The sequence below is a fragment of the Hypanus sabinus genome, unplaced genomic scaffold (assembly GCF_030144855.1).
Source record: "Hypanus sabinus isolate sHypSab1 unplaced genomic scaffold, sHypSab1.hap1 scaffold_423, whole genome shotgun sequence".
NCBI lineage: Eukaryota > Metazoa > Chordata > Chondrichthyes > Myliobatiformes > Dasyatidae > Hypanus > Hypanus sabinus.
Genome location: NW_026781302.1, coordinates 195,469 through 212,560, shown reverse-complemented (window position 1 = coordinate 212,560; position 17,092 = coordinate 195,469). Strand labels below are relative to the sequence as shown.

At 46.3% G+C, this 17,092-nt stretch overlaps 1 non-coding gene across 1 annotated transcript; it reads right to left on the bottom strand.

The window, feature by feature from the left end:
- Positions 1 to 17,019: 17,019 nt before the first annotated feature.
- Positions 17,020 to 17,092, bottom strand: trnav-cac (transfer RNA valine (anticodon CAC)). The gene has a single exon. It is a non-coding gene; the product is annotated as a tRNA-Val (tRNA).

Genomic DNA, 17,092 nt, shown 5'->3' with positions numbered 1-17,092 from the left:
AAATCACCAAGGCAGTTCAGAGAAGAGAGGCCCGTGTTTCTCAGGAGAGCAGTCCACTCACAACGGAAATCACCAAGGTAGTTCAGAGAAGAGAGGCCCGTGTTTCTCAGGAGAGCAGTCCACTCACAACGGAAATCACCAAGGCAGTTCAGAGAAGAGTGGCCCATGTTTCTCAGGAGAGCAGTCCACTCACAACGGAAATCACCAAGGCAGTTCAGAGAACAGAGGCCCGTGTTTCTCAGGAGAACTGTGCACTCACAACGGAAATCACCAAGGCGGTTCAGAGAACAGAGGCCCGTGTTTCTCAGGAGAACAGTCCACTCACAACGAGATCAGCAAGACACTTCAGAGAAGAGAGGCCCGTGTTTCTCAGGAGAGAAGTCCACCCACAACGGAAATCACCAAGGCAGTTCAGAGAAGAGAGGCCCGTGTTTCTCAGGAGAGCAGTCCACTCACGACGAGATCACCAAGGCAGTTCAGAGAAGAGAGGCCCGTGTTTCTCAGGAGAGCAGTCCACTCACAACGGAAATCACCAAGGCGGTTCAGAGAAGAGAGGCCCGTGTTTCTCAGGAGAGCAGTTCACTCACAACGGAAAACACCAAGGCAGTTCAGAGAAGAGAGGCCCGTGTTTCTCAGGAGAGCAGTCCACTCACAACGGAAATCACCAAGGCGGTTCAGAGAAGACAGGCCCGTGTTTCTCAGGAGAGCAGTCCACTCACAACGGAAATCACCAAGGCAGTTCAGAGAACAGAGGCCCGTGTTTCTCAGGAGAGCAGTCCACTCACAACGAGATCAGCAAGACACTTCAGAGAAGAGAGGCCCGTGTTTCTCGGGAGAGCAGTCCACTCTCAACGGAAATCACCAAGGCGGTTCAGAGAAGAGAGGCCCGTGTTTCTCAGGAGAGCAGTCCACTCACAACGAGATCAGCAAGACACTTCAGAGAAGAGAGGCCCGTGTTTCTCGGGAGAGCAGTCCACTCTCAACGGAAATCACCAAGGCGGTTCAGAGAAGAGAGGCCCGTGTTTCTCAGGAGAGCAGTCCACTCACAATGGAAATCACCAAGGCAGTTTAGAGAAGAGAGGCCCGTGTTTCTCAGGAGAGCAGTCCACTCACAACGAGATCACCAAGGCAGTTCAGAGAAGAGAGGCCCGTGTTTCACAGGAGAGCAGTCCACTCACAACGGAAATCACGAAGGCAGTTCAGAGAAGAGAGGCCCGTGTTTCTCAGGAGAGCAGTCCACTCACAACGGAGATCACCAAGGCGGTTCAGAGAACAGAGGCCCGTGTTTCTCAGGAGAACAGTCCACTCACAACGGAGATCACCATGGCAGTTCAGAGAAGAGAGGCCCGTGTTTCTCAGGGGAGCAGTCCACTCACAACGGAAATCACCAAGGCAGTTCAGAGAAGACAGGCCCGTGTTTCTCAGGAGAGCAATCCACTCACAACGGAAATCACCAAGGCGGTTCATAGAAGAGAAGCCCGTGTTTCTCAGGAGAACAGTCCACTCACAACGGAAATCACCAAGGCGGTTCATAGAAGAGAAGCCCGTGTTTCTCAGGAGAACAGTCCACTCACAACGGAGATCACCAAGGCAGTTCAGAGAAGAGAGGCCCGTGTTTCTCAGGAGAGCAGTCCACTCACAACGGAAATCACCAAGGCGGTTCAGAGAAGAGAGGCCCGTGTTTCTCAGGAGAGCAGTCCACTCACAACGAGATCAGCAAGACACTTCAGAGAAGAGAGGCCCGTGTTTCTCGGGAGAGCAGTCCACTCTCAACTGAAATCACCAAGGCGGTTCAGAGAAGAGAGGCCCGTGTTTCTCAGGAGAGCAGTCCACTCACAACGGAAATCACCAAGGCAGTTCAGAGAAGAGAGGCCCGTGTTTCTCAGGAGAGCAGTCCACTCACAACGAGATCACCAAGGCAGTTCAGAGAAGAGAGGCCCGTGTTTCTCAGGAGAGCAGTCCACTCACAACGGAAATCACGAAGGCAGTTCAGAGAAGAGAGGCCCGTGTTTCTCAGGAGAGCAGTCCACTCACAACGGAGATCACCAAGGCAGTTCAGAGAAGAGAGGCCCGCAGAACCTGCCTCCCATACCCCCCCCCCCCACTTTACCTTCCTCCATACACCTGTCTAGTAGTCTCTTAACTTCACTATTGTATCTGTCTCCACTACTGACTCAGGCAGTGCATTCCACGCGCCAACCACTCTCTGAGTAAAATCTCTTCGTCTAATATCTCCCTTGAACTTCCCTCCCCTTTCCTAAAAGCCATGTCTTCTTGTACTGTGCATTGGTGCCCTGGAGGAGAAGCGCTGGCTATACACTCTATCTTTTCCTCTTAATATCTTGTACACCTCTATCATGTCTCCTCTCATCCTCCTTCTCTGTCTGTCGGTATAAAAGGCAAAAACCTTTGGCTTTAGAAATGGAGGGATGTCAATGGAGCAGACTGACACGGCCGCTGCATGGGGATCGCCAGGGGGTCTGGAGCTCGGGCTTGGCATGACAGTCTGCGAACAGCTAGTGATGCGATGCTCTCATCCTCCTTCTCTCCAAAGAGTAAAGCCCTAGCTCCCTTAATCTCTGATCATGATCCATACTCTCTAAACCAGGCAGCATCCTGGTAAATCTCCGCTGTACCCTTTCCATTTCTTCCACATCCTTCCTATTGTGAGGCGATCAGAACTGGACACAATACTGCAAGTGTGGCCTAACCAGAGTTTTATAGAACTGCATCATTAAATCGCGACTCTTAAACACTATCCCTCGACTTATGAAACCTAACACCCCATAAGCTTTCTTAACTACCCGATCTACCTGTGAGGCAACTCTTAGGGATCTATGGACATGCACCCCCAGATCCCTCTGCTCCTCCACGCTAGCAAATATCCTGCCATTTACTTTGTACTCTGCCTTGGAGTTTGTCCTTCCAAAGTGAACCACCTCACACTTTTCCGGTTTGAACTCCTTCTGCCACTGCTCAGCCCACTACTGCATCCTGTCAATATCTCTCTGCAATTTTCGACAATCCTCTACGCTATCTATAACACCACCAACCTTTGTGTCGTCTTCAGGCCTGCCAAACCACTCTTCTACTCCCACATCCAGGTCTTTGATAAAAATCACGAAAAATAGAGGTCCCAGAACAAACCCTTGTGGGACACCGCTAGTCACAACCCCCCAATCCGAATGTACTCCCTCCACCATGACCCTCTGCCTTCTGCAGGCAATCCAAATCTGAATCCACCTGGCTAAACTTCCCTGGGCACCATGCCTTCTGACTTTCTGAATAAGTCTACCATGTGGAACCTTCTCAAATGCCTTACTAAAATCCATGTAGGTTACATCCACTGCACTACCCTCATCCATATGCCTGGTCAGTTTCTCAAATAAGTCTATCAAGCTTGTTAGACACGACCTACCCTTCACAAAGCTATGTTGGCTGTCCCTGAGCAGGCTATGATTCTCTAAATGTCCATAGCTCCTATCTCTAAGAGTCTCTTCCAGCAGCTTTCCCACCCCAGACGTAAGAGTCACAGGTCTATAAGTATCCGGAGTATCCCTAATTTGAATAAGGGGACATTTGCCTCCCTCCAATCCTCCGCTACCATTCCCGTGGACAACAAGGACATAAAAATCCTAACCAGAGGCTCAGCAATCCCTTCCCTCGTCGCATGGAGCAGCCTGGGGAATATTCCGTCAGGCCCCGGGAATTTATCTGTCCTAATGTATTTTAACAACTCCAACACTCCTTTCTCTTAATATCAATCTGCTCCAGAACATCAGCCTCACTCATATTTTCCTCACCGTCATCAAGTTCCATCTTATTGGTGAATACCAAAGAGAAGTATTCATTGAGGACCTCGCACACTTCCACAGCCTCCAGGCACATCTTCCCACATTTATCTATAATCGGCCCTACCTAAGACTCCTGTCATCATTTTGTTCTTTACATAATTGAAGAATGCCTTGGGGTTTTCCTTTACCCTGCTCACCAAGGCTTTCTTATGCCCCGTTCTTGCTATTCTCAGCCCCTTCTTAAGCTCCTTTCATGCTACCCTATATTCCTCAATAGACCCATCTGATCCTTGCTTTCTAAACCTCATGCATGCTGCCTTCTTCCACCTGACAAGATTTTCCACCACACATGTCACCCAAAGTTCCTTCAACTTACCTTTCTTTATCTTCCTCACGGGGACAAATTTATCCCTAACATCGTGCAAGAGATCTTTGAACATCGACCACATGTCCATAGTACATTTCCCTGCAAAAACATCTTCCCAATTCACACCCGCAAGTTCTACCCTAATAGCGTCATAAGTTGTCCTTCCCCAATTAAAAAATGTCATGTCCTCTCTGATTCTACCCTTTTCCATGATAATGCTAAAGGCCAGGAAGCGTTTATCACTGTCCCCTAGATTCTCACCCACTGAGAGATCTGTGACCTGACCCGGTTCGTTACACAATACTAGATCTAGTATGGTATTCCCTCTAGTCGGCCTGTCAACATACTGTGACAGGAATCCGCCCAGGACACAATTAACAAACTGTGCCCCATCTAAACCCTTGGAACTATTCAAGTGCCAAGCAATATTATGGAAGTTAAAGTCACCCATGATAACAACCCTGTTATTTTTCACCTTTCCAAAATCTACCAAGGGGCCTATAGAATACCCGCAGCAGAGTAACTGCTCCCTTCCTGTTCCTGATTTCCACCCATACTGACTCAAAAGAGGATCCTGCTACATTACCCACCCCTTCTGTAGCTGCAATGGCATCCCTGACCAGTAATGCCACCCCTCCTCCCCTTTCTACCCATTTCTATCCCTTTTAAAGCACTGAAATCCAGGAATATTGAGAATCCATTACTGCCCTGGTGCCAGCCAAGTCTTCGTAATGGCCAGTATATCATAATTCCATGTATGTATCCAAGCTCTCAGTTCATCACCATTGTTCCTGATGCTTCTAGCCCTTCTACCTTACTACCATTACACCCTTTATTCTGCTTCTCTTTCCTCAAAGCCTCTCTATATGTTAGATCTGGCTTTACTCCATGTAAATCTGTCACTGCTCTAGAGCTCCGTGTCTCACCCCCCTTACACATTATTTTAAACCCTTCCAAACCATGTTAGCAAACCTACCAGCAAGGATATTGCTCCCCATCGAGCTCAGCTGCAACCCGTCCAATCTGTACATGTCCCACCTTCCCCAGAAGTTATCCCAATTGTCCAAAAATCTAAAACCCTACCCCCTGCACCAACTCCTCAGCCACTCATTCAATTGCCATCTCCTCCAATTCTTACCATCACTGTCACGTAGTACTGGCAGCAATCCTGTGAACGCCACCCTTGAGGTCCTGCTCTTTAGCCTTCTGCCAAGTTCCCGAAACTCACACTTCAGGACCTCATCCCTCTTCTTGCTTATGTCGTTGGTACCAACATGTATCACCACTTCTGGTTGCTTTCCCTCTCGTACCAGGATGTCATGCACCTCTTCAGAGACATCCCGGACCCTGGCACCCGGGAGGCAAAAAACCACGCGGGTGTCCTTAACACGTCCACAAAATCTCCTGTCTGCTCCCCTGACTATATAGTCTCCAATAACGACAGCTCTCCTCTTCTCCATCCCACCCTTCTGCACCACAGGGTCAGACTCACTGCCAGAGGCCATGCCACCGTGGCTCACACCTGGTCGGTCGTCCTCGCCAACAGTATCCAGGACGGTAAGTTTATTATTCAGTGGAGTGGATACAGGGATGCTCTGCGCTACCTGTCTACTCTCCTTCGCTTTCCCTCCTCTGACTGTCACCCAACGACCTGCTTCCGGCAGCCTAGGTCTGACTACCTCCCTGTAGCTCTCATCTATGACAGCCACATTCTCCCTTATGAGTCGAAGGTTATCCATCTGTTCCTCCAGATTCATCACACGGTCTTCCATATTACCCAGCCGCATGCATTTCTGGCAGATTTGACTCTGCGGGAGAGGGGAGATCCCCCAAGACTGCCACATCTCAGAGGAGAGGCACATCACCGTCTCAGGGGGCATTGTAAAGACTAACTGGGAATAAGCTCGTCCTCCATCTCTTCTCGTCGAAGCCTCTGGAGTCAAAGCCTCAAATCTCAACTCCTTCACTGGGCGTTTACTGACTGATCTTTTTTGTCCGTTTTTTTCTGTCCGCTTTCCCTCACCCTCATCTGTCTGGTCTTCTGGAGTGTCTCAACCTGGACTGGGATTGCACGACAGCTGACATAAAGCGGACACCCTGACTGTAATATTGAACTGTTTGAATGATGACGGGTCTGGTTTATTGGTAATATAGATACTTCCGTTACATATGTTGAATGGTCTGCAGCGCGCTTTCATTAACACGTGCCACTATGATGTTATCTCTGCTTTTCAGCCGCCACTAACCAGAGATGATGATATCATTTCTGGCAACGCTGACAGCGTCGTTACCAATCCAGGCTCATTGATGACCATTGTGATAATGTTGTTTCCTCCTGCTCAGTCCTGACCAGTGATGACGTCACAGCGTTCGCTGGTCATTCACTGAAATGCACTCCTAAGAATCCATATTTTAAGTTTATCCTCTCTGTAGAACATTCAGCTGGTGACTTATACAAATAATTGAACGATCGTTGCAGTCAGTCAGCTGATCGCCCAAGAGCGAGATCAAAGAGATCAAGTAACTGCAATCCTGTATTTTGTGCAATTCTGTTTTTAGTTGTTGTCTTCGACGGCATTACATCGCGGCATTCGCATTGGCACTACTGCCCCAAGCGATAGCGCAAATAACAGCTTGAGTAAAGGTTAGACCAGATGTCCTGCAGTTGCACCGCCAGCTACTAATGGAGGATCACTGTCTTTCCCCTACATCGGCTTTCACATTCCATGTGTAACCAAGTCGCGATCCCAATGCAAGTAGATTCCAATTTGTTAGAATGAAACTGATCTCGCTTCGAAATGGATAAGACATGTTAATAATTGTCGGCAAAATAAAAAAAAAACTACGAGGGGCCTCGAAACAAGAGTGAAATGCAAATAACACAACGGGCAGCCAGGTATACTTTATGTAGGCAGGGTGAAAGTAAGGGACGACCGGTTGCGGACGGCTGTTTCGATGATAGAACAGTGACGGTGGTTGAGAACTGGTGTTAAATAGGCGGCGAATGATCAGTATTCGGGAGTGACAGGGTAACCCTACTAGCCGGGTAGATACACGGATATGCCTGCATGTTCAGGCTAGGAGTTGTCAGCGGGAGCAGACCTGATAGGATCCCCGCAACGACGGCCGGTCCCTATAGATCGGATCGATTCGATGGAACTCACCGTTGAGCGAAGGATCCAAGATGCAACAATGGCACCCGATAAACAGCATCCCTTCTATTCGATCATCCAACAACCTGTGAGTCGTGTACACTGGAGCACATTTAACCGTCCGAGGTTCCGGAGGTGCAGAATCGGGTAGGTTGAGTGATCAACAATCAGCCGGCTTGGGGTAGACCTTGTGGTTGTTAGGTGTGATCTTGAGGGACGGTGCCAGCTGGAGATGGTAAGTGACTGGGATGATGCGTTGCATTACCTTCAAACCAGAGAGAGAAAGTAGTTGTGCAGGGGTGGATATCTAGTGGACAGCAGCCAATTAATTCCTCAAGCCTGTTAAGTCTGGTTGAGCTGCAGGGCAATTAGCATGGAGGCAGTTGGCGTAGTTGACAGTTAGGATGGTCCTCCATTTCCTCATCGAAGTACTGAGGTAGCGGAGAACCAGTGCTCTGGCCAACAGAACGCTCACCGCTGGCTCCTCCGCAGGGAACAGCGGAGGTTGGTAACCATGAAGACATCAAAGGGTGACATACCCATTGCGGTGTAGGACGCCTTGGTAGGGAAATTAAATGGCCGCTTAGGACAACTGATCGACCACTCTCATGATCACGTGGTCCGATCGGAAGGCGGTAAACCCATTAGGAAATCCATGGCGATATGTGAATTTAAGCGTCGAGGTACTGCTGGACACCGCAGGAGGTAAGAAAGCCGCTGTTTGGACGCACTGAAGTCAGGCATCGATAAACTGACATACATCTGCGATCATGCAAGGTTACGAGAGCCGGAGTCGCAGAACATCTAGAGTATGCTGTGCTCTAGAGTAAATCGAGAGTACGTAGCGAAGTTAAGGTCGCTCTAAACGGCGAATCATTTGCTTGCATCATCGGAAACAGTTCTATTTCCATTTTTAATATCTTTTTTCTTTCCCTTTCAAGATTTTTGAAGACCCTATCCTGGAGTTACACGCTGACTTCGGTTCTTCGAGGAATGGGACCCGTTCTTGGGGTTTCAGGTCTGACGCCGACGGGAATTAGTCCTGTTTATTTCTTATCCTTGCTTCCTGTCATTCAGCCAAACTTCTATGCACCATAGCATCTTTCAGTAATACCTATGGCGTTCTACCTTCTTTAGCACTCTCGTGTGTGGCATCTTGTAAAAGGCTTTCTGAAAATCCAATGAAACAACATCCATTGATCTCCGTTTATCTCATCTGCCTTTTATTGTTGACAAAGAATTCCAACAGCTTTCAGGCCGGACTTCCCGTAATTCGGCCGATTTTATTACGTGTCTCCATGTAACCGAGACCTCATCCTTCATAAAGGTTCGTCTTTTCAACTTCTGAGGTCAGGCTACCTGCCGTATAATGTTCTGTCTATTGACTATCTCTCTTCGTAACAAGTTATGTGGAATGACATTTCCTATATTCTAGTGATGTGGACTATTTCAAAATCCAATTGGTATTGAAAGTTCGCCGCTAATGCTTCCACAGTCTGTCAGATCCCTGTTTCAGTATACTAAAGCCTCTTCCGTCTGGTCTAGATGACAAATTTAACTCCACACCTGTCAGCCTCCGAGGCACCTTCGCCTCAGTAATAGCAACTTCTATGGCTTGATAGTCTCGTTCGACTGGCATACGGCTGGCGTCTGTCACGGTGGGAAATGACAGGAGTTATTAAATTCGTCCGCTATTTCTTTGTTTGCTCATACAGAGGAAAGAGAGATTATGTTGGTTATTGCATTAACAGCAACAAACAAACGCCATATTTCTATTGTTGTCGCCTGTAACCGAGGCAATTGCTGGAGTGAAACAGAGCAGACCATGACGTTACACCTATGATGACGAAATCGATGGACGGCAAAGCCTTGGAATGGACCAGATGAGCAACGTTAATAAAACTGAGAGATGAGCCGGAGAGCTTTTCCCAACAACGTTCACTGACTTCTCGATTCGTCTTTGAGATTTTGCAATTTTGTGTCAAGCTACCCACACCTCATCACAATTGGGATTTCACTTGAATGACTTCATGTTTATTTTTACCCTATCGGTTGGGAAATAAAACGTCAGCCTTGTGCAGTATTGAATATTCAGGGTGCTGGAGCGAGTATAAATGAATGACCGTTGAGATTCATCAGCTCGGAGTTTCTTCAGCGAGATCGCGGGCTGCTGGAAGACAGGCTGAATCTCACACAACATGCTTGAAACATTTTACCGTGTGAGAAAGATATATTACTTGATCGTTTCCGTTATCGGTGTTCCTGGTAAGGACAGAGGCGAACTAACATTTGCAGATTTGTGTGCACAGTACTTGGACTCGGTCAATTACCGAAAGCGTTGTGATGCCGGTGTATCAGTGAGTGCGGTGCAGACACTGCGGCCAAACTGCGTGTTCGTTCAGCAGTCCCCTTGCAGTGCTCTCGGCTGAAAATAAACCGGTAGCTTAAAGAGATGTAGAGCGGTAGATTTGGGAAGTGGATTCATGCAAGACAGTTTTGATTTATCAATGGAAATTCGCTGGCAAAGTAAACTCCGATAGTCCATCGTGACCTGTACCTTTACGGCCTCCTTGGTGTTATTTCATATTGATCAAGCAATGTGCTTCAAATTCAATTTTAAATGTATTGCGCTGTTTTAAAGGAATTGCTGCAAGTTTGAATGGAACGGGTAGAGCAAATCCCCAGCGAGATTCAGAGCAAACGGATAAACATCGTTTGTGATTCAAACTCCGAACTATCGGGAGCATAGAAAATTCAAATCAGGGTCTGTGGGTGTTTTACTGTAACAGGGTTAGTTTGCATATTCTATTTTTCGTGTAGTGGGGTGGGAGTTAAGAGCCAAACCAGCGGTGTTTGTTAAAGGTCAGACGGCCTGTGTTACATGTGATACTCGGCTCAGAAACTAAAATAATTTAGAATAATCTGCAGTGTTTTGAGGCAAATTCCAAAGGAGAAACTGCTGCGAAGCATCTACATTGGCGTTGCTTCAGAAATTAGATGCTTTAACCACCAAATGAAAGATATCTAAAAAGTCCAGAATATTTAAAAAACGAAACTGGGAATTTTCTGATACAATGAGAAGGAACCGCGGATAAGAGCAGTTGTAGAATTTAAAAGAAGCGAGCCTGTGGGTGGGGGAGAAAGGAGAGTCGAGGAGGAGACGAAGACATGCGAACAGGTGAAATCAACGCTTTGAATTTTGTAAATCGTCCGAGGCGGAGGGAGAGGGACTCCGCCGTATGGAGAATGTGTCAGGAAAGGGAGATCTGAACACAACCCCTGAGAAAGTTGCCGAGGTATCCAGCCTTTACACATCAGTCGAAAAACTGATGGCAGGAGATTTATATTTATTTCTCCAACGCACACTCAGCGATCAGTTGACAATGCATCCTTCCCAAACTTAGCTCTTTATCCAGTACAGAAAACTGTTACCTTTCACCCAGCAGGCACGCGTGTGTGGCATCTGCGTCTCCCGCTTTGCAACCTTTAAACCTCCAGAAAAGAATAGAGTCCAAAGTTCCAGCTTGTCTCTGCCCTGAGACCTACGGAACGGACACACAGTAATTCACTCTTTCTTTTTGCTGTTCCCTCAGTGAATTTAGTGGCGATTGTGATCCTGTCCCGGGGAAAGTGTGGCATCTCTACCTGCACCACGCGCTACCTGGTAGCCATGGCGACGGCGGATCTACTAACCATAATCTTTGAGGTCATATTTTGGCGAGTCAGTTATTATTACTTCCCCGGGACTTTCCTGGACATCACCCCCGTGTGCAGTGTGATCTCCGCCTTGGGAGAGGCAGCCACCGACTGTTCTGTCTGGTTCACCGTCAGCTTCACGTTTGATCGGTTTGTCGCCATCTGTTGTCAGAATCAGAAAGCAAAATATTGCACCGGGAAAACTGCCGCTGTGGTTCTGACAACAACCGGCGTTCTGCTCTGTTTAAAGGATGTGCCCTACTTCTTTCGATATCGTCCTTTGAAAGTGATCGACAATATACCCTGGGACTGTATTACAAAGCCGGGCTACTATACGGACCCCGGGTGGGTGGGATTTAGATGCTTTTCTATCGTTCTGACGCCGTTACTCCCATTCGTGTTAATACTATTGTTCAACGCGCTGACAGTCAGACACATTTTAGTAACGAGTCGCGTCCGTAAGCAGCTGAGGGGTCAGAACAAGACAGAGAACCGCAGTGACCCGGAGATGGAGAGCAGGAGGAGGTCTGTGATCTTACTTCTCACCATCTCCGGGAGCTTCATCATCCTGTGGTCGGTGAATGTTGCCGAATTCCTTTATTACACCATCGCCGGATTGGATCAGAATAATTACAATGATTCGGAATACATATTTGAACACTCTGGACACATACTGCTGGTGTTCAGTTGCTGCACAAACACTTTTATTTATGGAATAACTCAGAACAAGTTTAGAGAGCAGTTCATCAGCGCTGCGAAGCATCCGCTCATGTCAATTATTCAACTAATTAATAAACAAGCTATTTAAGTTCTTCTTAGAGGCAATCGCAGTGCTGTCCATCTGCACACTGTAGAACGGGCTGTCACAGGAGAGTGGGGTTGCAGGGAGCATAAAACTGGTTTCGTGCCCGAGAGACACAGCACGGGAAAAGACCCGCAGCCGGCGACGCCGACCCCCTACCAGTTATTAATCTCATTAAATTTCTTACCTTTATTTTTCCCCATGTTCCCGCTCTCCTTACAGCCATCCTTCTTTTAATAATGTATCCCTCATCACAACGTAAATACGCAACGCTCATCTGACGTACAAAACCGTTGCATCTCGGCGACGGAAAGGAAACGAGTCTCCGAGCGGAAATACTGCCGTCATCCGGAGATAGGGCGGGATTCACTGAGCGACCGGAGATCAGATCGGGACCGCCTCGGATTGCTCAGATTGCTCAGGCAGCACCGCAGAGAGAGTTAGCTGATGGTATCCAACATCCGCACGTCTCTCAGTTCTCAGTCCGCTGGCAATATCCACGTCTACCGATATCCTAACTTCAACTGTCGAGTTTACCTGTGTTCAGTGCGATGGTATGAAATTTTAGATGTGTTCTACAGACAATATTCTGCTCAAAGTCGAATTATCATCTGAAGCGAGTCAATTTCTAAAGGTTATTGCCTGAATTTATGAGGAAGGAACCTGTCTTCTTTGTTTCCCTGGGTGTATTTTAATCAATAACAAAGAGGTGTAATGACCGCAATGTAGCAGAAGCCACCGATAGGCAATTTGGTAAGGCTGTGTGTGAAGGCCCGATGGTTGATTCAGACAATCTATTGACATGGGATAAAACAATTAATCCACAGGATATCGGAATAGAAGTAGGCCATTCGTTCCATCGAATTATTTCACCTATCCTTTAGTGGGTGATCTGTTCCTCAACCTCGATCTCCTTCCTCCCATAAGCCATTAGCACCCTCTCCAATCAAAATATTTAAACCCTTTTCTTCACTAGACTCAGTGACCTGTTCTCCACACCTTCCGAGGCAGCAAATTCGAGTCCTCTGGAAATGAGTTCCCGCATTGCATTTGCCTTCATAACTCCGAAATACCCTGTAAATTAGCCTTCAGCGAATCTAGAACAAAGATCCAAAATTCCTTATGTATTTATCACTTCTGAATTTTCTTCAGTTAGAAACGTTTCGACACATTAACCTTTCGTTCCGAAGTGTATCCCTCACACCTCCATACACTGAATTCCACCTGCACTTTGCTCACTCTGTCAAGCTCACTGCATGTCAGCGATACTACTTCTCTCTGCAGGTAAATCCTGCCAGTCTGAACCCCATCCATTCGCCGACTCTCTACTGCTGTAAAGCTGTCCAACCAGTCGTTCCCTGGCTTGTATCTTGCTTCCCTTATATAAGGACACAACATTAGCTGTCTCCCGCACTTTCAATACATTAGGTTCTGATAAGGATTGGACAAGGATGGACCTCCACGGGAGGTTTGTGGGATAGATGGCAGGAATGTTATACCAGGGCACACAAATCCCTGAAATACCCGGCAAGGAGAATTGATTCCAAACAATTTCTTTATTGTTTATTACAGAATATCAGTCCGGTGCTTCCGCTCCTTCCCCACGCCCATCCGCTTTTCCCTGGAATCCCCTCTCACCCTGCCCCCCTCCCCACTCTCAGACTACAATTGAAATCAACGTATGAAACAGGTTTATCATCACACACATATGCCATGATTTATTTTCGGCAGCAGTACAGTGCGAATATAAAATTACTACAGTACGGTGCAAAAGTCGGTGGCACCCTATGTGCATATGCTCAAGAATTTTGTACAGTATTTTAAAGGCAGTATTTCACGGTTCTCTTTTATAATTTTAAAAAAAGGAATATTCATGGATCTGCTAAAGTGCTGCCATGACCCTTTTACGTCACAAGGACCTATTTTGATCCATCTGGACTTCTGGACATATCTTTATTTCTTCCATGACCATTGCCAAATGAACTGCCCTAATTTTGTCGTCACTGCCCTTGACTCGAACACGAACATACTTCCACTGTTTTCCTAAAGGCTGCACACTTTTCCGGCGTCATTTGCGATTTCCTACCCCATGCCACCTAAACTATGGTCCGCGCATTTAAGGTCTTAGACTTCAATGTCTGCAGTCAGTTCTATCTGTTCTGTCTAAACAACTGTAAACCAGCAGAGTGATGGCCATCGGTCCCAAGCAACTTCCACGCTAACACATCAGCCAATCGAACAAACTCATTCCTTCAACGGTGATCGAATTCATCCATTTGACTTTTAGTATCATTTTTATTTAAACTCACAAAGCATTCCTGGGAGCAATGAACGCACTTCAGCCAATCGAAGTTGTTGACGCTTGGGCAGTCCCGCGCAGTATTTCGGAGATTAAATTCATCAAGTATTACACCCTATTATTTTTAATGTATCCTCCCCTTACCTCCATATATACATCTATCTCTACATCCTGCTAATGATTGGGTGTCCTGTTGTGTTTTTTTGTATCTTAGGCCATTACATCTAAATAAACAGTTTGCTCGTAGTATTGAGATTTACAACAATATTCATGAGGAGACGGTTCTCGGGATCCAAGTTCACACCGCATTGAAAACGGCTACACATGTTGGTAGGGTGGTAGAGAAGGCGCTGTGGGATGATTGCATTTATCAGTCGATGAATTGACTATTAGGGAATCGACAAATTTCTGACGATTCATTATAAAATTATCATTAGGCTACATGTGAAATATTGCATTGAGGTCTGGCCTCTGTATTTCAGTCAGGATATGGAGAGTCTGATAACGGCGCCGGTGATGTTTTCCAGATGATGCCTGCATTAAAAACATGCGCTTTCGGCGATTTTGGACAAAATTAGGTTTCGTTTTTTTGTATACCCGAGTGGATTTATAGATTTATGAGATTCAGAGTCATGATTAGACCAGAGAGTCAGTATCAGTCCGACAGGTTTGAAATGACTATTACCAGTGTGCATGCATTGAGGTTTGTAGGAGGAAATTTCACAGGTAATTTATGTCTCTCATTCCTCGGTGCCCTCGTCTGTTTTTCGTGGATGTCAACGGACAGTAAGATTTTCCGATTGTATACTGTAGACATTCTCTGATATTTAACCGGAATCCCTTGAACCATTTTGTTAAATATTCTGGATTGTGTTCTGCATTTACTTATTTATCCTTCCCCGTTTGGGATTCTCGTTTCCCTTGACCCAGTTCCGAGATCAGCGCGCATGAAACTATTGATACAAAACACCGCACCAGACATGCTGAAGGGAATGGAAAAGGGAAGCCAATGCAAAACAAGGCTGGAGAACAGTGTGATTCATCAGGGCTGGTGCAGTCCTAATCGGAAAAAAGAGACCAAACCGGCGAATGAGAGACAATCTTATGACTAGTGACTAGAGATGGGCGACGTGGACTCATGATATATCGAGGCAAGGGTACAGAGGCAGTTCGCTTCGCATAACGATAGTAAAATTCGGGACGTCGGAGTTTAATTCCGGCTTCCTCCGTGAGAAAGATTATATGTTCCTTCCTATTCGGCACGGGATCCTCGGGAGTCTCTGATTTTCTCTCACAATAAAAAGACTTTCCTCTTATTAGGTTCATTGATAATTCTAAATGTCCCAGTGGTTAGGCCAGGGTTAATAGGTTGGTTAATAGGTTGGTTGCTGGGCAAAACGGTCTCAGGGCTGACGTTATATAAGATTTGGTGAGGCCTAATTTGAGTATCGTGCGCAGATTCGGTTATTTTTCTACAGGAAAGGTATACACGAGGTTCAATAAGTACAACAACATTTCACAAAGATATTGACTCGCATGGAATTATTGATTATAGGGAAAGTTTCAATCGGTTAGGACTGCATTCTTTGCAAAGTAGAAGTTAGAGAGGAGATTTGGCAGAGGTATTGAAAATCATGAGGGCACAGATGCGGCAAATACAAAAATAAGTTTTCTCCACTGTGGTTCGTGGGAACTACAAACAGATGTGATGGGGTAAATTTGAAAGATAAGAAGTTCAAGTGGGAAGAAGTGGGGGATGTTCTTCACTCAGAGGATCGCGAGGGTGTGGAATGAGCTGCCGGCACAAGTGGTGTATACGTGCTCGATCTCAACGTTTGAAAATTTCGGATAGGTACATGGATAGTAGAGTTGTTCCCGGTGCATGTTAATCAGAGTAGGCAGTCTGAATACTTCCGGCACGGCCTTGTTTTTACATTGTTACTTCTCCATGACTGATGTTATCGGCACAAGAAAGTGGGGTAAAATTAGAGGAGTAACAGGAAAATCATCGCGAAGTTTATATTAGAATCCAAATCTCTGCGGTATTGATAAAGGCGAGAAGGTAACCGAAGATTAATATAATGCCGTAAATACCGGGCGCTCGCAGATTCGAGTCCTGAATAATTTGGGTGTTGATGTTACCAACTGTTTTCACCGCGGCTTAAACTGTAAGAAGCACAAATATTTGCGCGGCTGACGTGGGGTGGTTGTGGTGCTGCTCGCGACAGAGAAAACAAAGAAAAACAGAGAGATTGAATGCGTGTGTGTGTGTGTGTGTGTGTGTGTGTGTGTGTGTGTGTGTGGGTGAGTGAGAGATAGAGAGAGAGAGAGAGAGAGAGAGAGAGAGAGAGAGAGAGAGAGAGAGAGAGAGAGAGAGAGAGAGAGAGAGAGGTGATGCAGACGGAAAAGGTGGAACCTAGAAGACTTGTGGCAGAGAATTTGAACAGAGAGTCTGTATGGTGGGACTTGGAAGGGGTGGAATACAGGGGGTTGGAAAAAGAAAGCAATTGAACATGTTAAAGTAGGTTTAAAATTTAGCAGCACACGGTTATTCTTCCTGATGTTAGTCTCAATGACAACATTTGAGATGTGAGCTCCGTTGAAACCTCAATGCATCCTCATGCGACAATACATGACAATAGGTTTGAAGGCTAATTCTCCCATTATGCAGTGTACGTTATTCACGAACCTCCTTAGGTTTAAATCCGTTTATGTTCTCCTGGAAATTATATATAATTTCTATTAATTCTTCTTTCTTTAAGTTACCTTTGCCAGGTTTGAAATACAATGAGCTACTGCTAGAAAAGCGAAAGTTCATTATATTTACACCTCCATGCCCATGACAGTAAACTTGAACACAAACTGAAAAGTTGATCTCAAGTTCATTTGAAGCACTGAAACCCAAACAATGTTTCTGCCCAGGATTGAACTGGGGACCTTTCGCGTGTGAAGCGAACGTGATAACCACTACACCACAGAAAC